Source organism: Elaeis guineensis, chromosome 13 (genome assembly GCF_000442705.2).
Source record: "Elaeis guineensis isolate ETL-2024a chromosome 13, EG11, whole genome shotgun sequence".
In the NCBI taxonomy this organism is placed as follows: domain Eukaryota; kingdom Viridiplantae; phylum Streptophyta; class Magnoliopsida; order Arecales; family Arecaceae; genus Elaeis; species Elaeis guineensis.
In genome coordinates this window covers 52,402,774-52,429,686 of record NC_026005.2, presented here as the reverse complement: position 1 = coordinate 52,429,686, position 26,913 = coordinate 52,402,774, and the positions used below count along the sequence as shown (strand labels likewise).

General features: G+C 34.9%; 1 non-coding gene across 1 annotated transcript; it reads left to right on the top strand.

Annotated features, from left to right (window-relative positions):
* The first annotated feature begins 21,897 nt into the window (after nucleotides 1–21,897).
* Nucleotides 21,898–22,003, top strand: LOC140853575 (small nucleolar RNA R71). Its single transcript, XR_012136645.1, has one exon. It is a non-coding gene; the product is annotated as a small nucleolar RNA R71 (small nucleolar RNA).
* The last annotated feature ends 4,910 nt before the right edge of the window (nucleotides 22,004–26,913 follow it).

Sequence of the window (26,913 nt, the reverse complement as noted above, 5' to 3'; positions counted from 1 at the left end):
CCTGGTCTTTAGGAGGTTCGGAGTCTGTTTTGAGGGGGAGATATCATCAGTTTATCACATTCTGACACCATCAACTGCCACACACTGCACCGCATGGATTTTTCAAAGACTGATGGCGGTTGGTCGAAGGGTGTTGAGGAGAGAGCAGAGGAGGAGGGATCATCTTCACCTCCTCGTGATCACAGAGCATCTCTTGATATTCAGTTCGTGTCTTATCACGAGGCTGGTCCCTCAGAGTCAGTGAGGAGGGATGCTTCTGTACCATAGTTAGGGAGCAGAGTAGATCCTTCAGAGATCAGACTTGCAGACGATCAGATTGAGTTGATGTCCCAACGTGTTGCTTCCATTTTATCCCAGTAGTTTGTCACCTCATATTTTGCTCAGAGGATGACATCTCAAGCTGTTTCAGACCAGACTTTGATTCTTCATATCTCTACTATCTTTCAGATGCTTATAGCTCAGTCCGCATGAATTGAGCAGCTTGAGGGATATATTCTGAGACTGACGGATAGAGTTTTAGATTTACAGAGGTAGGTATTAGCCTTTGCCCATCCCCAGCTGCAAGAGGATATCATGGAGGTCTCCAACCTGTCTACAGAGGCGGCTAGGCTTCATGGTGTTTTGGAGAGTGACTTTAATTTTTTGAGGAGAGAGATCAAGGGCTCCAGTGAGGCTATCTCTACTCAGATTGGTACCCTAATGCAGTCCATGTCAAGAGCTTTGGAATAATTGGACACCATCAGACTTGTTCTCCTAGCTGAGTCCATATCTTCTCAGGCTCCATGACCTTCTCGTCCTTCTGCTCGTGCCGGTACTTCTACCCGTGGTCGAGGCAGATGTGGTCGAGGATGTGCCCGTAGCTTTGATCCTGAGACTCCTCATCATATCTCTGACTCTTCTGATTCTGATGCCTCTAGCCATGATATTTATTAGATCTAGCATAGTTAGTCTTTTATGTCTGGGATCTAACTTATGGCCTTTGTATTTGTTGGCTGATTGACTCATGGATAGTTGTATTTTTTGTTACCCATGACTTTTATATGGCCTATATATTTTGACTTGACTCTTATGTATAGTGACACTTATGTATCTGATAACTCTTTAGTCACATTTTGGATATATATATATATACTTTTAACTTCTATGAATATCATTTGGATTGATTTTTATGAATGTCATCAATTGAAATGTCTTAATTATGTGATATGAAAAATACCTCATATATATGCTATAAAATATTATGAATAGCAATATCTTCTAAATGAGCAAATTAAAATTTTCTTTATGATTGCTATAGTGAGGGGGAGTCTTTTTTAATTTTTCTTTGAAAATTCCTTAAGATCTTAATTGATATTGTCAAAAAGGGAGAGTAAAAAAATAAAATCAGACAATAAGCAAATTTGTCAAAGAAAATAATCTTATAAGCAATTTTTAAACTAATCCTCAAACTACTCATGATGCATTTTATTCAAATAATTGGCTATAATATTTAAGTGATGTATCTTCATAAATTTAAAAATTTTTAATCAATACTTTATATATGTTATATTTTGCTTTTGCTCAAGTATTTTGTCATCATCAAAAAGGAAAAGATTGTTGCTCCATGAATTGATTTTGATGATTTCAAAATATTTGAGGGGGTTACTAATGATTTTGGCTTGAAAAAAGATTTATTGTATTTCAGGGGTAAAATCATAATTTTATCAAGTTCTGATTTGAAAGCCTTAAGAGTAAGAATAGAGGATTTGTGATCTATTGGAGGTAATTTCATATTTTTTGGATATATATTTTGAGAGAAAATCAAGTTTAAAGAAAAGGATCGACCTCTAGGATCGATCCCTGTCAAAAGGGGTTGAACGGCATGCTATTTTTGGCTGGCACACCGAAAGAAGACGATCTTAGGGGTCGACATCTATTGTCCGTGCAAGTCAAAGATACAGAATAATAACTTTCTGTTCTACGCCACAGAGGTCGACTCATAGGGTCGACCCCTGTGCAGGGGATGACCCTATGAGTCGACCCCTATGATGGAAAATCTCTGTAATGACTAGTTTTTTAACTCATTTTGGCAGTATTTAATACTCATTTAATGCACTCCAACGGCTCCAAACTTACTCAGATTTCTCTCTACCATCTATTGAAGCTATAAAGGCACTTAAAGGAGGGAAAAAGAAAGAGATTCAAGCATTCATTTCAGCCTTAAGCAAAAAGCCCTCTTCAAGCAAAAGAAGCTTTCATTTCAAGTTCACCAACTCCTCAAGAGCTTATTCAAGTCTTCAACAATCTTGAAAAAAATCAAAAAAGCTTCTTCCTTATTGTGTAAAGTATATTTAAAGTTTTATTTGCTTATTAAAGGAGCTAAACTTGTATTTCTTTGTCATTAACTCTTACACTCTATTTTTATCTTGATCTTTAGTTTTGGAAGGATTTCAAAACTTGGATAGGTTGATCCGAATCTTGAATCGGATTATATTGGGTTGGCTTGTACCTGAAAAATAAGTATTCTAGCTTGGGATAGTTAGAGTCGGAGGTACCGACGTTGTATTCTTGTTGAAAATATTTTAGTGGATTTAAATTTCCAAAAGGTACTTGGGAAGTAGATGTAGGTATAAGGTTGGCACTGAACCACTATAAATCTTGATTATTTATGTTGTGCTTATTTGCTTTCTTTCTAAATTTTTTTATTTTCTTGCATTCTTGCAGTTCATTTCTACACCTTGCTTAAATCACTTTCTACATATAACTTGCATATTATTACTTAATCCTTGTGGTTCTAAATTAAATTTAAAATTTTAAAAATTCAATTCACCCCCCCTCTCTTGGGTTGCATAGCTGGGCAACAAAGATCAAAGCTAAGAGTGGGAGGATAAACCAATTCAGATTTTATACCTGATGTTGATGGTAGAATATCTACATTATGGGGTGGTTCCTGTGTCGATATTCTGGAAGGATCCAAATAATCGATCAATGGAAGCTGAGCATACTATAGATGTGTAGGATGCATTCTGATTTTAATGTTAGTTACAGAATTGGTTGTCATGCCATCAGATACCATGATACTATACTACAAAAATAATGATATCATAACCCTTGCTAAGGAGCCTAGGTCTCATCAGATATCCAGGCACATAGAGCAACTGAACACACAACTACCTCAAGTAAAAATATATAGAGGTGTAGAGAGCAAACTCTACATGTGATGTGGTTGATCCACTGGTAAATCACTAAGCTAGCCTGAGATTAAAGCCTGTCTTGTGAAGATGGGGCTTGGTACATGATAGATTGGTTTTAGTGTAAGTGAAAGATTGTTGGATGTATGTCCTAGAAGCCAATCTTGACTGACATATTTCATATTTCTAAAATATAATTTTGTACTTATTGGGCAATTATATGACCATTCATGTTTATGTGTCCATGAATCATCCAAGAGATTAACAAGATGACGACACATGTTCTCGAAGAGTTGAGAATTTAAGACATGAGTCATTGATGGTTAATTCCTAAATTACTCCTGGTCATAGGATCATCATAGAGATGGTGATTGATTTGGATAGACCAGTGCATAGATCACTTCCTTCAGACAGATGGGTCTCGAGTCTGTTGTGTAGAGACACTGAAGCGAGAGTGCAGGTGGTTGTTAGCGAACAACTAGCACTGAACGTGACTAACATGAAAAGTCACATGGATGTCACTCACTCGTTAGTGACTTTCTTGATGCTGCAGTTATAGGATTGATCCTTTGATCTGAGATGGTACTACTATTTGCAGTGAGGCTACTGGAGTTTGACTGACACATCAACATGGATCTCAAGAAACCTTTGTAGTGGATGTTGGTGATAGTTGATCCACTGTAAGAGTGGAATGTGCATCAAGATGGGATCTATCGATCTTAGCAGAAGAAAGTAGTCCTATAAAATTTAAGAGGCTGAGTCCTTAAGTCTATGACCATAGTAGTGTGATTGATGGAAAAAATTTTTCATAGAATCACATATAGACTTAAGTTGATTGAATCTATCATATGACCGATGTTGAGATTTGACAATTCATCCATGACCTGCCATCTGATTGGGACTCATGATAGAGAGACTGTATCATACGTTAACTGCACCTAGAGATTCATCATCTTTTATTCTGCTGGATTGCCACTATATACTGCTAGGTGTCACTGGTGGATTGGAAGACTCATGAGGATCATCTTGATGATCAATGATCCTTGGTGGGTAGAGTTAAAATTATTCTAACCCGTTGAAAAGTGTTTCAATGATATTGTGATAGAGATCATAATATATCTCACTAGCAGATAGAATAGAACTTATAGAGTCACACACAAAAGAGACTTTTGATTGATCAGATGGTTGAATTACAATTATGAATCGTAACAGGATTTGATTATTAATTTGATTGATAATTGATCCAATACAAATGTTGCATTATATATCTTACTAAAGAGATAGTAAGTTATAGGAGGATTAATTAGTAATAGGATTGCTAATTGGCCCAATTTGATTGAGCAATAGGGCTTGCATCAAGTCCAATTTGATTGAATTTAATTTGACTCATTATGGGTTTGATTTGATCAACTCTAATTGGGTTATAGGATAACCCCAAAAGGATCGGATGATTAGTCTCAATTGGATTAGGATTTTGGTTTGATCCAATTCTTAATTAGATCAGGATGTATGAATTTTTAATTGAACTAGAAATCTTTTTTTTCATAGGTGCACCAAATCCTAATTGGATTAGGATTAAAAATTGAGTTTGACTCAAGCACCAAGAAAGAGTCCAATAGGACTAGGACTCCTCCAATTAGGAGACATCCAATCTAAATTAATTGGGCTCCAAATCAGATTTGGATTCCTATTTATTTGAGTCTAATCTGGTCTTAATATGATTAGGATTAATTGATATTTTAATTGGGTTGAAAATAGCCATCTAATCAAGAGTCCCAAGATCATGAAATTCTTTTTTCCATGCACCAAACCAGTCCCACGTTGAACCTGATTTGTGCGCCACAAATTCCTCATGCCACAATCTATTTTCATGCCACCTTTTCTCTTCAAATTAGCGTGTAAGAAAGAAGGTTTTCCTCCCTAATTCCCATGTAAATCTGGGCATGGAATTTGTTATGGGTGGCATCCAAAAGTTTGGTAGAGTCCTAGGTGTTTAGGACTCTATCTCCTACCCAATCTAGGACTCCATTTTTTGGTCTATTTAAACCCACCCTTGGATGTTTTTTTGTAGAGATAAACACTAGGTTTCCATGTCCTGGAGGAGAGGATTTCACGTGGAGAAAAGCAAAGAAAGATGGGGTGGCATCCATGGTTCTTGGCATGAGGTTTGTTATGCTTCCTACCTCTTCTTTCTTGCAACAACCAATTGTTGGTTGTTAGGACATCATCTTCTCTTCCTCTTGTCCATGTTTAGATATAGATGTCTCCTCTTCTCTTTGTTCAAAAGTTGGATAAAATTTCTACATCTCTATTGTAGAGATTTGATGCATGAATTTTAGGAAAAAAATAGAAGAAAGGGTTCTTCTCATGATCTCTAGCATAGAGATCAAGATCCTCCACATCTTCTTGTTCTCTAAGAGTATCTTAAAAGAAAAGAAGATTTTCAACCATCAAGATGTAATTTCTGTAAGGGAGCTAGCATCTCGATGAGATTAAAAGATTTTTGATCAGATCAGAGTCTCGTGTGGATATCCATAGAGATCAGACGCTTGTGCGGCTAAAAAAGACCTTCGAAAGATATCCATAAGTATCTATTCATATTAAAGATTGATCCATGTCTAGGTTTGTTTTTAAATTTATTTTTTTCTATTTAATTTCTGTATCTGAATCTTATCTCACATATGATGATCCTGTTATGGTTTGAAGTTTTAATCTTATGCAAGTTTAGATTAAATTAGATTTAATCTAAAAAATTTTTAAATTCTACTACGTACTTGTTTTGTAAAACATACGTGCATGAAACTATAAAATCTAATATAATCGACAAAGGAGGATTTGTCATTAAGTCTTTAAAAATATTTGCGATCAAACAATACGCTATTATTAGGATGTAGTGATATCAAGTGTAGGTCATTGTATACCATATAAGTTGGTTGTCCTCTTAACCAAGGAGTGTGAAGACACTGTTATGGCATATAGAAAGAATATAGAAGTATATTTATATCGAACGTGATCATGTATCGAGCACTCTGCTGCCAAGGATAGCTCGTGAAGGGTATGGGTATAAGTGTCCCTCCAATCTGAGACCACCACGGTGACTTGTAAGTAACTCACTGTACTTTAGTATTAGACTATTGAGTTTCTAACTCGATGTCAGAAGGCTTTTGGGTGAAGTTAAGTACTTATCAAGTCAGTGTATGAGTCAAGATGGAATTAACTCCTCTAAATTAGTAAGAGATATGCATCAGTATATTTCAATTCAGTAAAATCTTAACTAGGATAGTCCATGAGATGGATTTGAAAGGTTGAAATACAATGTGATCGACTAAATTAGGATTGATAGTTAAACCCTTGATCATCTTGAGCATTTGGGTCAAAGGGATAAATTATACGATAACCATACGCTAGTAGATTTTAGAAAGTTGCTTTGCAATATTTTGACCTATCCAATCGTCGGATCATCATTGCTAGATGGTTACATCAATTGGTATGGAAAGTTGTTCTTATGCTACTGGCTTAGGTTCGAACTTATGGGGTCATACGCATTAGAAGATTTGATCAGATCAGATGGCTGAAGAGTCCAATTGGATTGTGACTTTGGTGAAGAGTCCTACTCGGACTAGGACTCTGGGGAGAGTCCCACTGGGATTGAAACTCTACTATTTTTTAGAGAATTAATTAATAATTAGATTATTAATTGACTTAATTTGATTGAGCAAAGAGCTTTGGAATAAGTCTAATTGAATTAGACTCAGTTCGACTCTGATTGGATTTGATATGATCGAGCCCGATTACAAAAGAAATTTGATCCTGATTTGATCAGGGTTTTGACTCAGCTAATTCTCAATTGAGTTAGAAATTTGATAAGATATTTAGATTTTTAATTGGATTAGATTCATTTCTATCAATGGGTTTAATCCAAATTTGATTTAGATTAGAATCAGAATTGAAAATGAAGAGTCTTTGTCAACTAGGACTCTATCCTTATCTTTTACACTACACCTGGATCCATACCAATTTATCCATGTCTAATTGGATTTGGATTGTAATTTTTGGCATCATGATAGAGGATCCAATAAGGATGGACAGCTATAGCTGATGATGAGTCATAATATTATCTCTTGCCTAATTTGGATGCGATCCGAATTAGAGATAAGAGGTAAACTAGGAAAGAGATTTTTCGTATATGGAATATTGTTGGCATCATATTTACTTTTTTCTTATTTTTTTGAAGAATTCTTTAGCATGTGAGACTTTAAAATCCTTCTTCACATTTTAATAATTTTTTAAAAATTTTTTGGGATGCCAAAAGGAGGTTTTGGCATTGACTCTTGGTGCCCTTCCTTGAAAAATCTTAATTCCTAGTTTATAAAAAGGGGTCCTCTCTCTTGGATGTCGCATGATCATTCTCTTGGTATTTTTTTATTTCTAGAGCCTCTTCTCCTCCTTTTGATCTTATCTTATTTTAGAATGTCCAAGGTACTTGATGAAGGAGAAACAAATCAACTGTCGAAGTTGCTTACAGGCTAGTACCTCCAAGTCCCTGATTTGCGCCTGTCTTTACGTGGATCTTCCTATAGAGGCCAGATGACTCTGTATGGCTGTGAGTGACCTGAAGAACACCTTCTCCAATCATTGGACTAGAGGAGATCAAGATCAAATTTATTTGGTAATGATTTCTAACTTATTTTGATCCTATAGTAGATCTAATAGTTAGATCTAGAATTTCAGTATCAATGAGATTGATGCGATTTTTATTTTCAGATCTAAAGTGTATATTTTCATACCAAAGATCATGATATGGTAGTCTAAGATAGGATCTTATACATGTGATTAGGATTAAATCATTTAATCTATTATTTTTGCTACATAAAATTTTAAAATTACATGTACTGCACTAATGCATATTTTCTTCAATAAGAGAGTCTCTGAAAATTTGAGCTCTATAAGTTATAGTTTATCTGGTTCAAATTGGATCTCAATCAGATCTAAATCGAGTTCGAATTGAGTCAAATTTGAAAGGCTATCAAGCTTGATCCAATCAAGCTTGAAATCCAAATCTGATTTGGATAATTGAATCCAATTAATATTAAATTAAATTAAGTTTAATTAAATTAAATTTAATTAAAATTAATTAAAATTTATTTCATAATTTAATCAATCATAATAAAATTATAATATTTATAATTAAGTCCCAGCGCTAACAATTAGCAGCTGCTAAAACTGTAACACTTACAAATTAGTAGTTTTTAAAATTCAAACTACCAATTCGATTGATAATTCAAATATGATCCAAGTCATTGATCAGGTCATACTCTTTTTGTGTGTAATCCTTCAGGTTCTATTTTATCTGATAGTGAGACATACCATGATCTCCATCACAGTATCATCAAAACTTCTTTCGATGGACTGAAATAATTCCAACTCACCTCAACAAGGATCGTTGATCTAAAAATAATCCTAGTGAATTCTCATGATCTATCGGTGATGCCTAATAGCATATAATGGCAACCTAGTAGAACAGAAAAGATGAATCTCTAGGTACAGTTTTCGTATGATACAATCTCTCTATCATGAGTCCTGACTAAATGGAGGTCATGGAGAACTTGTCAAACTCCATCGTCAGTTATATACTAGATTGGCTCGACTCGAGTTCATTTGTAAATTTCATGAAAACTCTTTTCTAGTATTCACTCTTGCTCTGGCCAGAAGCTTCCTGAACTTAGTCTTGCAAATCGCATAGGATTACTCCTTTTTTACTAAGTTCGATAGATTCCATCTAAGTGCATCTTACTCCAAACAGCAAACCTGAATATATAATAGCCAACATATATAGCAAGAACCCGAATGGCTAGGGAATAAGGGAACATGCAGTCAAACTAAGTAGCCTCGCTGTGAATAGCCAACACACTACAGGTCAAAAGATCAGTCACACCACTTCAGCATCGAGAAGATCACTGATGAGTGAGTAGACATCCAAGTAGTTTCTTGTGTTGGTCACGTTCAGTACAAGTTATCCTCTAATAACCACCCACACTCTCACCTTAGTGTCTCTACACCGCAGACTCGAGACTCATCTGTCCTAAAGGGAGATGATCCGTGCACTGATCATGAATAGATTGATCACTCTCTTTCGGATGATCCTTCGATCGGAAGTATTTAGAAATTAACAACTAATAATGTATATCTCAAATTTTCAACACCTTAAAAATATACAAAATCATCTTTATTAATTTTTAGGATAAATTATGGACACATATGACATGATTGATTATAAAGATTGCCCATCAAGTACAAAATATGCTCTAGAGAAAGATATGTGTCAGCCAAGATTGGCTTCTAGGGTACACATCTAATAGGTGGCAGAGTGGTTCAAGATATTCTTAACTCTTTTCGATAGTTCTCTTCCTTGTCTTGTTAAGATATTGTCTTGAAATTAAGACAAGTCTGCCCCACTTTAAGATAAGAGCCTATAAAGAGAATTAAGAGGAAAATAGAGGAAGGAAGAGAGGGCTTAGGAGTCTTAGTCCAAGTCAAGGAGAGGCCAAGTCCAAGTCAAGATGCGGGTTTGATCAGATTGGGTTAAACCAAGTTCTATTGATTAGAACTCATCAACAAGATTTTGGCGCAAAGAGTCCTACTCCCGAAGCAATTTCCATATGGATCACTTGTGGAGGGCTTACGTTTATGTGTCTATGGAGAATTGAGAATTTAGTGTAAGAGGTATTTATCTAAATTATTTCTTAATTACTTTATTAGTTATTTATTAATTGCAATTAGTCAAGGGTTCTTGGGTCTAGGGTTTCGAGTGTTATAGATTTCATGATCATATATTTTGAAATCCACTATTCCATTGTGCTATCCGAATCCGACAGTGGTATCAGAGCAATCTTGATTGATTCAATTAATTTTCAATTAGAAGTTATGATATATAATATGCAAGTCATGTTAATATTAGTAGCATGGTTGTTGTTATACAATATGTATTGTTGATTGTCACTGATTAGGTATTTCATCTAAATCTTAATTAATATTATAGACATATTTAAATTTAGTTAGTCATCATTCTGTCATAAGATTATCCTAGCATAGTAGTGGACGTCTGCTATGTTGAAAGGTTATCCTAAAATGATGATATAACTATACACTTTATGCTATTATTATGATTATCATGTTATATTTTTTACAATATGTTATAGCATGTGATATAGTTTGATAAAGTAAGATAGGATGTGTATTTGAGACCATTAAAGCCCTCTTAAAATTATATTTAGTCGTAGTGTTGAAAATTAAAAGTAAATACATTCAGAAAATGAGTGATCAATTAGTGTCTAGGAAAGTGGTTCTAAAAAGGTAAAGAGCTGGTGATTTTTAATTGGATCCATTTTTTACCTGATCAAATCTTTTGGTATCTAAGACAAGAATGGGGGGCCTCCCACCTCTTTCTTACTTATCTGGCCAATTTGATTCATTTAAATCTTGAAGTGAAAATACTTAATGATTATGATACTACTAATGCTTTCCTTCATGCTAAGTCAAAATTATGTTAAAAACTATAGTAGGTTTATTATGTAACACAAGGCTTACTATAGGGATTGATGTGAGATTGTCTTGGTGTCTATAATACTTTATGGCATGTTTGATGATGTTGCTTTGTTGTATAATACGAGGATAATATTATTCAAATATGACTATATGAAAATAGAGGGTCTGACTAGACTAAGATATTATAGTTTGTTGTGTAACACAAGACTATAAGTATCTTAGAGGTAGGAGTTATGTTGAGAATTGCATTGGTTGTAATTAGAAAAGAAAATTTTCTATCCTTAAACTCATGAATGTTTGCTGTGTAACACAAGGCATTTGTAAGAAATTGAGATCTCAATCTCACTAAAAAAATCAAAGTAGGATTTCTCGCTTACCATAGATGAGGGTTATGGTGTTTGTAATAAAATAGTGGGAGATACAATTAGATTAATGTAGTCCTCATCTAGTTGTGTTTGTCATCTTGAGTGGTCTGCTTATACATTATTCTTTATTTAATGTAGATTAATTTTAATGGCTTCTTCACTATCACTGCGGCATATTTTAGATACCAATAAATTGATCGGTCTCAATTATGTTGATTGGTTAAGAAATTTGAGGATTGTATTAACTCAGGAGAAGGTCTCCTATATCTTTGACTCTTCGAGTCTTGAGCCGATTGGAGAAGATGCTATGGAGGAGGAAAGGGTCACATATAAGATGTGGCAAAGTGACAGTTTGACTGTCAAATATATCATATTAGCCTCAATGAGCAATAAGTTACAGAGGCAACATGAGGATATGGAACCTCAGTCCATATTACTCAATCTTAAAGAGTTATATGGAGAGCAAAGTAGGACTTTTTGATATGAGATATCGAAGCAGTTGTTTCAAGCCAGAATGAGTGAGGGCTCATCCGTGTAGACCCATGTTCTAAAGATTATTGACTTAATCACTTGATTAAGTCAATTGGGGTTCGTCATGGATGGAGAGCTTAGTCAGAACTTGATCCTGCAGTCACTTTCTGATTTTTTCTATTAGTTTATCATAAATTACCATATGAATAAACTAAATACTACTTTACTAGAGTTGTTAAATATGTTGAAAATAGTTGAGAGTCATTTCAAATCAAAAAAGGCTCCTCTTCTTCTAGTTGATAAGAAGAAGACAAAGGTAGAGAAAAAGGGTTCTAAAAGAAAACAAAACCTTAAAGGTAGCATCCAAAAGAGGAAAAAAGCAAAGAAGGACTTCGCAAATGGTGCCTGTTATCACTGTGGTAAGCAGGGGCACTAAAAGAAGAATTGCAAGAGCTGCTTTGCAAGTTTGAAGAACGATGCAAATGAAGCATCGAAAGATTTGTACATGATACAAACTAGTTTATTATTGAGTGCTTCAACTTCTAATTCATGGGTATTGGATATTGCATGTGCATCTCATATATGCAAATCACTGTAGGGACTACAGAAAATTAGAAGTTTAAACAAAAGTGACTTCGAGCTTTATGGCATGAATGGTCAACCCATTCATGCAAAAGCTGTTGGCACTTGTATATTGTCATTACCATCTGGCAAGACATTGGAGTTACAAAACTGTTATTATATGCCCAATGTCATTAGAAATATTATTTCTATACTCTTATTATTGGAAGATGGATATGAAATAAAGGCTAAGAGCAATTGTTGCTCTATTTTCTATTCCAATAAATTTTTGAGTAATGCATATGTGGATAATGGTCTTTTTACTCTTTTGCTCAATGATAATATTTTTCTTATTGATAACAATAGGAAAAAAAAGAGAGATGATGGGAATAACTCATATCTCTGGTATTGTCGACTCGGTCATATTAGTGAGTCAAAATTACATAAATTGTACAAAGAAGAATTCTTTGATTATAATAATTTTAAATCATTTGAAACTTGTGAATCCTGTCTCAAAGGTAAGATGACCAAGTTTTCATTCACAGGACATGGAGAAAGGGCAAATTATTATTAGGTCTTATACATTCAGATGTTTGTGGACCTATAACAACTTAAGTCAGAGATGGATATTCCTATTTTATAACTTTTATAGATGACTTATCAAGATATGGATATGTGTATCTCATGAAATACAAATCTGAGGTCTTTGATAAGTTTAAGAAATATCAAAAGATGGTTGAAAATCAAACTGAAAAATATATTAAAGTCCTTCGATCTGATCAAGATGGCGAATACTTGTCCAATGAATTTTTTCAATCATCTTAAAGGACATGAAATTCTCTTTGAATGGACACCTCCTTATATGCCACAGTTAAATGGTGTAGTAGAAAGGAGGAATCGCACTTTATTAGATATGGTACGATCCATGATGTGCTTCACGGATCTTCTCATATTTTTTTGAGGATATACCCAAGAAACAGCTGCTTACATCCTGAATAGGATACTATCTAAGTTAGTAACCAGCACTCCATATGAGTTATGAAAATAAAAAAAGCTACATCATAAATATTTTAAGATTTGGGGATGTCCTGCTTATGTCAAAAATACTTTTCAACATAAGTGCTAGGGCTGACAAATATAAATTTATAGGTTATCCTCAAGAAGGTATTGGATACCTCTTTTATCATCTTACTGAACAAAAGTTTTTTGTCAGCAACCATGCTGTTTTCTTGAAAAAAAAATTTATCCAAGAAAAGGGATGTGGGAGGATGATTGAACTAAGTGAAGTTCAAAACCTACAATCTACCTCATCTTATCCGCAATATGAAATTCTTAAACCAATTGAACCTATTGATCAGGAATATCCACAACACACACCTCCTCTTCGAAGGTTAGAAAGAGTACGGAATATACCTCTAAGATATGGTTTTATCATTGAGAATGATAATGAAGCCCATATCATTTAGGATGATGATCTTATGACCTATACGGAAGCTATCCAAAGTAGGAACTCTGATAAATGGTGTGAAGCCATGAAATTTGAGATGGACTCCATATACTCCATCCAAGTATGGACTTTGGTTGATCCACCTGAGGGTATAACCCCAATAGAGTGTAAATGGGTCTTCAAGAAGAAGATTGGAGCAGATGGCCAAGTAGAGACCTACAAGATTAGGCTGGTGGCAAAAGATTTTAAGCAAAGACAAAGAATTGATTATAATAAAATCTTTTTGTCAGTAGCAATACTCAAGTCCATTCAGATTATGCTTGCTATAACTGCATATTATGATTATGAGATCTGATAAATGGATGTAAAAACTATTTTTCTCAATGAAAATCTTGAGGAAGAAGTTTATACGTCACAACCGAAGAGGTTTGTCTCAAGTGGGAGATTAAATCAAGTATGCAAGCTAATGAGATCTATTTATGGATTGAAACAAGCCTCAAGGAGTTGGAACATCCGCTTTGATAAAACTATAAAGGAGTTTGATTTTATCAAAAATATTGATGAGCCATGTGTGTATAAGAAGATAAGTGATAGTGCCATAGTCTTCTTAATATTGTATGTTGATGATATATTTATCATTGAGAATGATATCCCAATGTTACAATCGATCAAAGCTTGGCTATCTAAAATATTTTTTATGAAAGATTTGGGAGAAGCATCCTATATACTAGGTATAAAGATCTATAGAGATAGATCTAAGAGAATGCTTGGCTTATCCCAATCTAGGTACATTGACTTAGTATTGAAAAGATTCAATATGAAGGTAAGTAAAAGAGGTTATTTACCTATGAGTCAAGGCATACATCTCTCTAAGAAGATGTCTCCTAAAATACCTAAAGAGAGAGGAAAGATAAGTAGAATTCTTTATGTTTCGACTATAGGATCAATCATGTATGTCATGTTATGTACCAGGTTTGATATTGCTTATGCCGTAGGCATAATAAGTAGGTTTCAGGCTGATCTGGGGGAGGATCATTGAAAAGCTATGAAAAATATTCTTAAGTATCTTAGAAGAACTAAAGATGTTTTTCTAGTTTATGGAGGATCAGAGTTGAAACTAGAAGGCTTTACTAATTTTAGTTTTCAATCAGATCCAGATGATTGTAAATCCATATCAGGATATGTATTTACTCTGAATGGTGGTGTAGTGAGTTGAAAAATATCAAACAACAGACTGTAGCTGACTCAGTCACTGAGGTAGAATACATTGCTGTTAGTGAAGCAGCTAAGGAAGCTATCTGGATGATGAAATTCATCACCAAATTAGATGTAGTTCTTGAGATTTAACATCTTGTGCCACTATTTTATGATAACACTAGAGCTATTGCACAAGCTAAGAAACCAAGGTCTCACCAAAAGTTCAAACACATCCTAAGGTGCTTCCACCTCCTTCATGAGATTGTTAAAAGACAAGACGTAGTCATCTAACGAGTAGATACGAAGAATAACATAGCCAACCCATTCACTAAAGCACTTTCTCAACAACAACTTGATCACCACTTTGATTGTATGGGTGTTAAATACAAGGGTGATTGGCTTTAGTGTAAGTGAGAGATTGAAAGAATTATGCCCTGCAAGCCAATCGGATTTGATATGTGATAGGATCTTTTTTGTAATTACTCCCAATTCATGTATAATATTTATTATTAATCAATAATAAAGAGATATTTTTATGATTTATCATTTGCTGTGTCTTAACAATTTTTAAGATTATGATGAACCTCATAAATTAGGATAATGATTTTATGAGCATGTAGAGTTCATATCAATGAGACCTAAAATTCTAAAATTTTAATCTAAAATAATTTTAGTCGTTGGATCATTGAGTCAGGAGATCAATGAATCCAAAAAGACTAGCATATCTTATGTATACTTGATGGAGAGGGTGGATGATCTCACAACCATTTATGTAGGGACACTAATATAAGGATATGGATGCTTATTAGAATATGAATACACTAATTTGATCCACCAAGAGAACATCTTATGAAAATCTTACTTACATGTTAAAAGATAGTTCTCTAAGTAGGAGTTGTATAAATGATCTTTAGACCTGAGATCACCATAGAATCTTATACACATAAATCTATATTTTGGTTCATACTCAATCATGACTAAAATTATGAATGGGGTGTCCTGGATATGGTGGATTGTGTATGAAGGTTGTGAGTAGATCAACAAAAAATCGATCACTTCGAGTAAGAGGAGATGACATCCCATATATTCTCATCTCTAAATAACTTAGAAAGTCTTTAGTCAAAGCAGTATGAAGATTAGAAAGGATTTCTAATTCTTCATTAGAGTTATTATTGATTGATTATGAGTCAATAGGAATATATGTTTGAGTTTGATGTAATTCCATACTCATGAATATATTCGGGGTGCAGGATGATCGAAGGATTGAATTATATGATAATTTACCATTGAAGGATATTTTGATAATTTCTATCAAATTTTACATATTTAGGGTAGGCATGACATATTGCTAGACATCAATCATGTCTTGTGGATTTTCATGAATTGAAGTGATTAATTCATGAATCAATTAGAAAGAGTTCTAATTTAACAACTCGGGTTGACATGAGTTTGACCTAAATCGATTAGATGGAGTCTAATTTAATCAGGTCAACATGCATCCAGACCTACTGCTAGCTAGATGTGGAGCTCATAAGGTCACATATATTAAGAACTTAACCAAGAATAGGTTTTGATTGGTTGGTTGGACCAAAGGAACCAACTAGGGTTGTCGAAAATATGCTAGCACATGTGGCACAAACCTTAGCTCCTTAATCGAGCTGATTTGATCAAAATCTTGTTGAATTGGCTAACCCAATTGGGCTATTAATTAAATTGGGTTAAGTTTTGACTTAGACCAAATTTATCTAGATTTTATTGGATATTTTTTTAGCCATTTGGGGTGCCATATATAGAGTCCAAGTTGGTTAGGACTCTATCAAGTCTAGCACACAAAATGATAAGGCTGAAATTGTTTTGATCGACGAAGAGATTTTAAATCTTCTTCTTATCTAATTTCCATGACTATGATGAAGCTCTCTCAATACTCTATCTATATGGCACAAAATTTAAAGTGTGCCATGGCCAGATGGGGCGTGAGATGCCCCAAAGATCTGCACATGTGCAGCAGTAAGAAATGCAAAGACTCACAACTTCACACATTTTTTTCTCATGATTGGGATATTGTCATGCTTTGATTTTTATTCCATTAGAATTTTGATTCAAGTGGCTACCACGTGGCAAAATCTCAAAATTTTTTTAGATGGTTTAAAGTGCATATGGCATCTCTTAATTGATGATACATGCAGGAGATGCAAAAGAAGCCTGAATCACCGTATCTTATAATAAAGAGTCCTTCTCAAATAAGACTTTTAATTTTTGATACACTGATTAAGTGATTCTATGAAAGAGCATATCTGGACCCCTTCTGTTGCTATAAATAGGTGGCGATAGAGTGGTTCCAGGTATTCCCAACTCTTTCCGATAGTTCTCTTCCTTATCTTGTTAAGATATTGTCTTCAAATTAAGACAAGTCTGCCCCACTTTAAGATAAGAGCCTAGGAAGAGAATTAGGAGCAAAATAAAGAAAGGAAGAGAGGGTTTAGGAGTCCAAGTCTAAGTCAAGGAGAGGCCAAGTCCAAGTCTAGGTGTGGGTTTGATCAGATTAGGTCAAACCAAGTTCTATTAGTTAGAACTCATCAACAAGATTTTGGCACAAGGAGTCCTGTTCCTGGAGCAATATCCATATGGATCACCTGTGAAGGGCATATGCTTGTGTGTCTGTGGGGATTTGAGAATTTAGCGTAAGAGGTATTTATCTAAACTACTTCTTAATTGCTTTATTAGTTGTTCATTAATTGCAATTAGTCAAGGGATCTTGGGTCTAAGGTTTTAGATGTTATGGATTTCATGATCATAAATTTTGAAGTGCACTATTTCGTTACACTACCTGAACTCAACATTGATGCGTAGTCGTTGATGGCACCAAAAATAACTCTACTCACTACGTAGGTAGGATGAGTCGAGATCGTATCCTCAGGGACCTTGGGCTAAGTTGAAATTGCAAGGTAAAAGAAAGAAGCGTTAATTTTGATTTAGAAAATAAATTATCTTAAAATTGAGGTAATTAAAAAATAAAGAGCTCGGGAGTTTTTGAATTAATTTGCACTAGCAGAGTTGTATCTCTTTTTTAACTAAATAGATGTGATTAATCTTAGGAAAAATATCTGTCTTTCCTCGGCACACTCCGTACCCATAGATCACGGCGCATCTCCAGAAAGTACTAGGTAACCAACTCTTCTTTCCTCGGCACGTCCCGTATCCGTAGATCACGACGCGTCTCCGAAAAGTAAAAGTTATTCCTAATATTAATCTAACAAGAAAGCATAAATAAAAGCATATGATAGGGAGCAAATAAAGAACTCATGATAATTTAAATAAAAAGCATAATCTTTATTGCATATAAAGAAATACAGGAAAGTTTAGAACAATAAACCATCTCTGTGTCGTTACAAAATTTCTTCTCCACTCCCGAGACTGCTAGCCTAGCTGCTCATGAAGTAGTCCCTTTCTATTCCTCTATGCAAGGCTCTAGAAGAATTTCTGGGCTCCCCCTCCAATGAGAGTACAAAAGTCTTTTTATAGGTGTTAGGAGGGAGGAGTTTTACATGATTTTCCGATGTGGGACTAAAAAAATACAAATCTTTCAACACATTTCTAAATATTATTTTTTTCCTTATTTTGAACTTGTCTGCAGTGCGCCCACACCCGCGTCAGCGCCCGTCCCCGCGTCCACGCCGTGTCCTGCGTCCGCGCCCCGCGTCCACGTCGCGTCCCGCGTGTTCACGCGCACCCACGAGCCAAAGAATTCACGCGCGCCCAGGCTTTTGAATCCACGTGAAACCGCCCAGATCAAATTCACGTGAATCCTTTTTTTTATATTTCAAAAAGAAACAAAAGTTCCTTCATAATGACATCTATATCCTTTTTGGATTCCTTGTATAGTATCTTCATTTTCTATAATACCGGATGCGTCTTTCTTTTATTTTAATTTTATTTTAAGTCCAATTTTCTTCAAACTTGAGTCTTTTTGATTTATGAATTGGACTCTTTGTATCGGCGATCACCTTTCCTGTAAAATATAGAAAAAAACATCAAATTCTTAATAAATAAGATAAATTAAATATAATTTTTTAATTTAAAATATTTAACTTAAGTGTTTATCACACCCCCCAACTTGAATTTTGCTCGTCCTCGAGTAAAATAGATATATCAGCATTGTGTACCGACTTGATTTTGAATAAAAAGTAGGTTAGGCATCCCAAAAAGTAGATGTTACTTGGTCAGACCATTAAAGAGATTTCATTGGATTATCAAGTTGACCCAATTAGTGGCTAAGTATTAACTAAAGAAATTTCAGAGCTTTTCTTTCACCAACTCTCCACTTTACTCTTTAAATCCTCTAACTTAATGGAAAAGAGATTTATTATCTTCTTGTAATTTAGTCCTCTTAATATATATATATATATTATTATTATTATTATTATTATTATTTTTTTAACATTACCTACCTTTTTACGCGAACCACAACGGTTACTTAGGCGAAAGGGCCCGGTTACTCAGTAGGAGACCAATGTTGTTTTTTCTTTCTTTTTTATTTTTATTTTTTTTATTATATATATATATATATATTTTAAGGAGAATTTTTTTTTTTGCATACCTCGATCTTTCCACCCAATTTCTCATGAAGCAGATTTTTTATTGAGATCAGTAAGAAGAAGGTTGTAGAATCACTCCTAAAATTTGATCTAGTTTAAACCCTACCATTCATTGGGTTTTCTTAATAATTTATTCCTCAGTATCTCTAAAATTATCTTGACCATTAATCATTCATTTATTAGGATGCCTAATTGACTCTTAATCAAAATTTGAATACACAAAACTAATTATTTCTGACCATACTCGAGGATTTGATTAATTTCCTCCCCCCCCAACTTAATCTACATTGTCCTCAATGGAGTAGAAAAGCAAAGAAAATAAAAGGAGAGAGTGCACCTGGGATAATTTTGCTTCGGAAGTTGAAGATAGCTTCATTGATTAATAGGCTCTTGTTCTAAATTCCTGCAGCTGCGATAAAGTAAAAAAATATGAAATCGTTGGGTTGCCTCCCAAAAAGTGCTAAGTTTTATGTCTTCAGCCAGATGTCAAGTTTATTAACAGACTCTATACAGAGTGGTCCTTTATTCTTTAAAAAAAATGATGATCAGTTAACACAAGATAGAAGAAATTTGGGTTGCCTCCCAAAAAGCGCTAAGTTTTACGTCTTCAGCCAGACGTCATATGCAATAAAACCAACAAAAGATGGGCAATGGCTCATACTTGATTGTCCATGGAGGAGTGCTTTTATCATGTGGTGTATCCAACAATATGTTAACTTCTTTCATATATCCCTTAAAGTCATACACTCCAAAGTGAGCCAAGCAAGTATCTAAGGGGTCAGGTGCTAGAATTGTGGGTGTTGCATCTTCTATAAGGTCTTCTAGTGTATCTACTTTGAAGCAACTATCCATTGATGGTCCTTGGAAAGCACCAAACACATTCAGTCTCAGTTTCTTATTCCCAAACGATACGTCCATGACTCCTGTCCTATAATTGATGCATGCATTCGTCGTAGCTAGGAAAGGTCATCCTAAGATAATGGGAATTTGTCTGGGGTTGCCACTTAATTCCATATCGAGAACCAGAAAATTAACTGGAAAGTAAAACTCATCTACCTTGACCAAGACATCCTCAAGCATTCCACGTGGTTCCTTAATTGATCTGTCGGCTAACTGTAATGTGACTGATGTGGGTTTTAGTTCTCCAAATCCAAAAAGTTCATACACCGAACTAGGTAAAAGATTCACACTTGCCCCTAAATCCAGAAGAGCTTTTTCAATGTGATAATCTCCTATAACACAGGAAATGATGGGGGCTCCTGGGTCCTTAAGCTTTGGAGGAGTGGCATGCTGGAAGACAGAACTAGCCTGTTCAGTGAGACGTACTTTCTTTGGGATTTGTAATCTAGATTTACATTTTTGGGTGCACAAATCCTTCAAAAATTTGGCATAAGCAGGGACCTGTTTGATTGCGTCTAGAAGGGGAAGATTAATTTGGACTTGCTTAAACAATTCCAACATCTCATCGAGTTTTCCTCCCTTCTTATCTGCAGGAATAGGGGCTTTCAGAGCATCCGAAAATGGGGCTTTAGGCAAGTAAGATGATTTCAGTGCAGTTGGTTCCTTCTCTATTTTCAGGTCCTCCTTGTTCTTGGGTGATTTGGATTCGGTTAGAGATTTAGGGTCAGTCTCATTGGTTTTACTAGTGTGTTCAATGACCTTCCCACTTCTCAGAGTCATGATTGATTTGGCATGTTCAGAAAAAGCTTTTGGGGTATTAGAACTCCCAATCACAAATTACCCTCTTGGGTTGCTCTCTGGTTGGCTAGGTAATTTTCCTCCTTCCCTCCTACTGAATGCAGTTGCTAGTTGACCTATTTGGGTCTCTAGCTTAGCAATGGATTGTGTGTGGGAGTTAAGGATCTGAGTGTTGACTTCTAATCATTCTAGTGCTTTCAGGACTTTTTCCTCAAAAGCTGAGCTGTGACCAGTAGTAGATGGTTGAGGAGCATTTTGAAATTGATGGTATGATCCATGCCTATATGTTGGATCCTGATATTGAGGTCGAGGTGTGGCAGGACCAATCACTGGTTGTGGTCTCCAAAAAAAATTTGGATGGTTTCTCCAGCCGGGGTTATAAGTGTTCGAATATGGATCGTTTCCTGGTCTGCGAGCTTGTTGGACTTGAGCTTGCTGAACCTGCTCGTGCACAAACTCAGGAAATTGAGGTGCGACTGGGCATTCACTAACAAAATAGTTTGGACTTGCACACAATGCACAAACTTCTTGGATTGGATTAGGTGGAATCGGGGATTGTCCAGTATTTAGAAGACGATCTAATTTTTGGGACAGTTCATTTACCTTTTGATGGATATCTATGGCATTTTCTACTTCATATATTCCACCTCTTTTTGAGTTTAACATGGGTTTATCTCTAATGGAGGTAGACATATGATGTAATAAATTTTTACTTAAAATTTCAAACAGTTGCCATGCCTCATCCTCACTTTTTAGCACAAATGTCCCACCGCATGATGCATCGATCATTTGTCGATGTCTTTCAAAGAGCCCATCATAAAAACATTGGATTAACTGCCACTTGGGTACAGCATGGTGGGGATATTTTCTAATAAGGTCTTTTAATCTCTCCCATGTTTCATGAAATATTTCTCCATCTAATTGGGAAAAACTAGTTATGGCTTTCCTTATTTGATTAGTTTTTCCTATGGGAAAATATTTCTTGAGAAACTCTCCTTACAGCTGGTCCCAGGTTGATATAGTCATGGAATCCAAAGTATGTAGCCAGTATTTGGCTTTGTCCTTAAGTGAAAAAGGGAATAATTTCAATCTAAGAGCATCATCGGAGAAGTTGTAAATTTTGACAGTTGAGCATATCTCAAGAAATTCTTCAAGATGTTTATAAGGGTCTTCATTACTAAGTCCATAAAATGAAGGTAACATTTAGATTATACTGGACTTAATTTCATATTGAGTGGCCTCCACAGGGGGTACTTGAATACAAGGAGAGTAGGTATATGTGGAAGGAGTAAAGTACTCCTTCAATTGCTTGGGTGGATCATTCTTCTGATTTCGGTCCATCTTTTTATGTCTGTTGGCTCTAAAGGTTCTTTCTATTTCTGGATCAAAAGGTTGGATTTCTGGTCGTAACGATCTACGGCCAAGCATACACCTTACAATTATACTGTAGAGCACACACAAAATTTTTTTTTTTTATAATATATATTTTTATAATAAAGTGAGAAAAGAATGAAGAAAATCTAAAGAGAAGAACCTAAGAATCTTAAATCTATGAAAAGGGAGAAATTAATTAATGTTTAGATGTTAATTGCAATCAACTTAAACAATCATAGACTCTCTATCCTATGGTTAACTTAGATCTAGACAGCTCCTAACTTTCAAGATTGCTTTTGAGCACTCCAAGCTCAAGACTGACTAACTGACTCGGCCAGGTAAGCGTAAGATGTGGGAGGTTCCCTGCTCGTTGCTTTCCTTAGACACCAACTAAGTTGGCCAGGTCAGTCAATGGAACCAATTGAAAACCACTTTCTTTAACCACTTGCCTTAGACACCGAGCAATTAACCAATCCGCACTCGGTTCAACTCTAGAGCTTTCTTATCCTATTGAGCTCGAAATTCCTAGGGCTGACGTCTAGTTGATTTTAAATTAAGGTCTAGGTTATGCAAATGCAAGGGAGTGATTTGTGGGCCAAGGAAGGGTGATCAAATCCCCACCTTATCTAGTTAATGGGTTATTGCCCTTAAGATCAATTATGGAGATGCAATGCAAAGAAACAAGGTATCCAATCAGGTTAGAAATTTTTATATTTGAGGTTACGCTATTTTAGTTAAGTGTTATGAAATATCAGTGGTTTTTTTTTATATAATTTTATCTTTTTATATATATTTTTTTTTAATTTTTTTTTTAGTTTTGCAAGAAAATAAATTTAAGTGATTAAGTCTAAAAAACAATAAACCACTGGGCTATGAAAAGTAGCAAATTATTCTAAGCAGCAAAATTCCTAAGTAGTAAATTAGTTATGCAAGGTAATTTTGTAATTATGCAAATAAGATTATCTAGCTAGAAAGTACTGAAAAAAAAAAATTTAAAACGAGAAATAAAAACTGAAAAGTATTTTTTTTAAAAAAAATTTTTTTTTTTTCAATTTTTTAATTCAACCGTGCCAAGATCCCCGGCAACGATGCCAAAATTTGATGCGTAGTCGTTGATAGCACCAAAAATAACTCTACTCACTACGTAGGTAGGATGAGTCGAGATCGTATCCTCAGGGACCTTGGGCTAAGTTGAAATTACAAGGTAAAAGAAAGAAGCGTTGTTTTTGATTTAGAAAATAAATTATCTTAAAATTGAGGTAATTAAAAAATAAAGAGCTCGGGAGTTTTTGAATTAATTTGCACTAGCAGAGTTGTATCTCTTTTTTAACTAAATAGATGTGATTAATCTTAGAAAAAATACCTGTCTTTCCTCGGCACGCTCCGTACCCGTAGATCACGGCGCGTCTCCGGAAAGTACTAGGTAACCAACTCTTCTTTCCTCGGCACGCCCCGTATCCGTAGATCATGACGCGTCTCCGGAAAGTAAAAGTTATTCCTAATATTAATCTAACAAGAAAGCATAAATAAAAGCATATGATAGGGAGCAAATAAAGAACTCATGACAATTTAAATAAAAAGCATAATCTTTATTGCATATAAAGAAATATAGGAAAGTTTAGAACAATAAACCATCTCTGTGTCGTTACAAAATTTCTTCTCCACTCCCGAGACTGCTAGCCTAGCTGCTCATGAAGTAGTCCCTTTCTATTCCTCTATGCAAGGCTCTAGAAGAATTTCTGGGCTCCCCCTCCAATGAGAGTACAAAAGTCTTTTTATAGGTGTTAGGAGGGAGGAGTTTTACATGATTTTTTGATGTGGGACTAAAAAAATACAAATCTTTCAACACATTTCTAAATATTATTTTTTTCCTTATTTTGAACTTATCTGCAGTGCGCCCACACCCGCGTCAGCGCCCGTCCCCGCATCCACGCCGCGTCCTGCATCCGCGCCCCGCGTCCACGCCGCGTCCCGCGTGTTCACGCGCGCCCACGAGCCAAAGAATTCACGCGCGCCCAGGCTTTTGAATCCACGTGAAACCACCCAGATCAAATTCACGTGAATCCTTTTTTTTTATATTCCAAAAAGAAACAAAAGTTTCTTCATAATGACATCTATATCCTTTTTGGATTCCTTGCATAGTATCTTCATTTTCTATAATACCGGATGCGTCTTTCTTTTATTTTAATTTTATTTTAAGTCTAATTTTCTTCAAACTTGAGTCTTTTTGATCTATGAATTAGACTCTTTGTATCGGCGATCACCTTTCCTGTAAAACATAGAAAGAAACATCAAATTCTTAATAAATAAGATAAATTAAATATAATTTTTTAATTTAAAATACTTAACTTAAGTGTTTATCAAACATCCACACCATTTAGTTACAAGGACAACCAATGCATATAGTATACAACGACTTACACTTGATAATCGCTATCGTTCTAGTAATAACGTAACATTTGGTCATAAACAAGTTTAAAGACTATGCAATAAATCCTCCTTTATTAATCAAAGTAGTCCTAAGGACTTCATCACAACACAAAAATTTATTAGAAGATATAATCTTATGATGAAAAAGATCAAATAACTTTTATTAATAATCAATTCATATATATTTATAGTTAGTACAATCGTCAAATGATTGACTTTAGGATATAATTTTCAATAACTCCTACTTGGACTAAAGCCAATTAGTATAGTATTATATATCCATCTTCGATTTATCATCTCAAAACTCCTAGATACCGAGGCTTTAGTAAATAGATTGGTCAGATTCTCTTTTTCATCGATCTTCTAAAGTTGGACTTCACCTCAATCCAAAATTTTTTGAATAAGGTGGTAGTGATGCAAAATATTTGGTAAGCTACTGGGATTTTGGCTCCTTGGCATGAGCTATGACTCGATGCTATACAATACAGCAGGACCATCATTGGAGAGTGCCACTCCTAGCTTGCCAATGAACCTCTACAATCACACAGCTTTCTTGTAAGTATCGGATGCTGTAATGCATTTCGCCTCGCAAATTGAATTGGCTATATTGTTCTGCTTGGAACTTTTCCAGTAGATTGCTCCATTATTTAGGGTAAAGATGTATTCTGACATATTTTTACTATTATATCCAACTAAAAATTGAAGTCAAACTCTACAAGTTTTAAGTCAGATTTTCCATAACCGAGTCATCGGTCCTTAGTATTTCTCAAATACTTAAGGATGATATTTCAGTGATTCTCATCCAGATCTTATAGGTATCCACTCACTACCCCGAGTGAGTATACTATATTCAGTCTCGTACATGATGTACGTAATAGAATAAATTTTACTCATAAACACTCTATGTACGTGGACTGGGATAACCCAAGAGCCTCTTAGATCTATTTCTATAGATTTTCATCTCTAGGATGAGAGATGCATTTTCCAAGTCTTTTATGGAGAACAATAATGATAGCAAAATTTTTATTTTCTATAATATAAGGAATGTCATTTTCAATTAAGAGAATTTTATCCACATACAAAATAAGAAATACACTCATAGAACTATTAACCCATTTGTATTTGTAGGGTTCTTCTTCATTTTCAATGAAACCATATGTTTTGATCACTTATCAAAATGTATATTCCAACTCTGAGATACTTAACATTATCATAGGAGAAAATATCTTTTATAGTTAATACTATAATATTGACAATATTCCTAGGCAACTCGATGAGCTTTGTAGGTCTCTACCTTCTCGTCTGTACCCTTTGATCCTATTGAAGATTTATTTACACCCTATGGGCTTTATCCTTTCGAGTGGATCAATAAGTGTCCATACATCATTGATCTTTATGGACTCCATTTCGAACTTTATGGCTCCAAGCCACTAATCAGAGTCGGACCTCTACATACCATCCATATAGGTGATCAGATCTTTATTATTTTCATCAAGCTCAACAGGATAACATCCCAAACCTAGAAATCGAAGTATCTATCCGACGGATGTGGTACTCTATCAGATCTCCTTAATGATGCCTCTATGATGGATTTCAGATTTGATTCAATCAAATCTGATTCTATAGGTTCATTAGATTGTGTCGGTTCTTCTACCTATCGAACTTCATAAGTTCGACATTAGAAGCATCAGTTCCTTCACCAAGGTACTTCTTTTTTAAAAGAAATACCAAACAACTTTTATTCTTTAGCAAGGTAGAAGTAATATCCCCTAGATTCTTTGGGGTACTTACAAAATAATATTTATAAGATCAAAATACAAGCTAATCGATCTGTAAATGCTGGATATAAATTGAATAATATCAAATCTTAAGATAAGAGAGTATCGGCTTATGCCTAGTCCTTATCTCATATAGTGTCTTTGTGACTGATTTGCTCGAAATCCTATTGAGAACATGACAAATAGTCTCAAGAGCATAACCCTTAAAAACAGACTGACAAACTTATAAATCCCATCATGGATCGATCTATATCTAACAAAGTCAATTTTAATAAGAGAGAA